We start from the raw sequence: 931 nt of genomic DNA, 5'->3' as shown, positions 1-931 counted from the left end.
GTGTGTGTGTGTGTGTGTGTGTGTGTGTGTATTAAATGTACTGCTAGATGCGTGGAGGCTAATGGTCTTTCCAGATAAGGAAAGATCCTCCCATCCCTTTCTCTCGTCTCCCCACCTCCCTTCTCTCTTCCTCCCCATTTTCCCCTCCGGCTGCAGTTTCTCAGATTAACTCCAGGGGGATCCACCCCACTGGCTCTGTACCCATGTCTTCCCTTGCTAGATACTGACAAGCCGTGCCCATTCCCTTTTCCAGAACACACCATCCTCAGAGTAATCCTAGGGCATGCTCAGGGCATTTAAGGGTCCAAGCCAATTTTTGCAGTCGAGGACAAGTGCCAGAATGTACATGCTTGAGGGAAGGCAAACACATGAGTGTGCCCTTGACAGTGGTGGACATATCCTTTGGGTGGTATGGTGGGTGGAATGGGGGGAAGTGTGGGACTAGTCAAGTGGGGTGAATGCACGGGGAGGGGACGTGGATCTCAGAAAGTCGTGAACACGTATGTGCTGAGGAACTGGGGGCACGCGACGACGACTCTGAGGAGCCAGAATTTTCATGTCCCTGGTCCTCAAACCTTGGATATTATTAGCTTTTTAGCACCTCAAATGTAGCTGTGACAGAAATGGAGCAAGAAAGAGGCAAATGATAAGGTTTAGACAAGGTGACTAGTCTCCCCAGAGTCTGGGTTTTGAGGGATTTGGTGGGGGAGGGAAAGGGGTCATTTTGTGGGTTCAATCTGCCAAAAAGAGTAGGGGAGAAGGAGGCGGGAGGGGGGCCCGGGGAAAGAAGAGACTGGGGCAGGAGAGATGGGGGTGGGGAGAGTGAGAGAGAAAGAAAGAGAGAGGGAGAGAGAGAGACAGAAAGCGACTGCAGCAGAGAGAGAAGAGATGAGAGCGAGGGGGCGGGATCGTGGCAGAGAGGGAACTGAGG

At 52.5% G+C, this 931-nt stretch overlaps 1 protein-coding gene across 2 annotated transcripts in view; it reads right to left on the bottom strand.

Annotated features, from left to right (window-relative positions):
• The window catches only part of THY1 (Thy-1 cell surface antigen), a 6,070-nt gene that overhangs the window by 3,799 nt on the left and 1,340 nt on the right, over nt 1-931 (bottom strand). The gene's annotated exons all lie outside the window — the stretch shown is intronic.

The sequence above is a fragment of the Vombatus ursinus genome, unplaced genomic scaffold (genome assembly GCF_900497805.2).
Source record: "Vombatus ursinus unplaced genomic scaffold, bare-nosed wombat genome assembly UNPS02014816.1, whole genome shotgun sequence".
Lineage (NCBI taxonomy): Eukaryota > Metazoa > Chordata > Mammalia > Diprotodontia > Vombatidae > Vombatus > Vombatus ursinus.
This window is presented reverse-complemented; position numbering and strand designations above follow the sequence as displayed.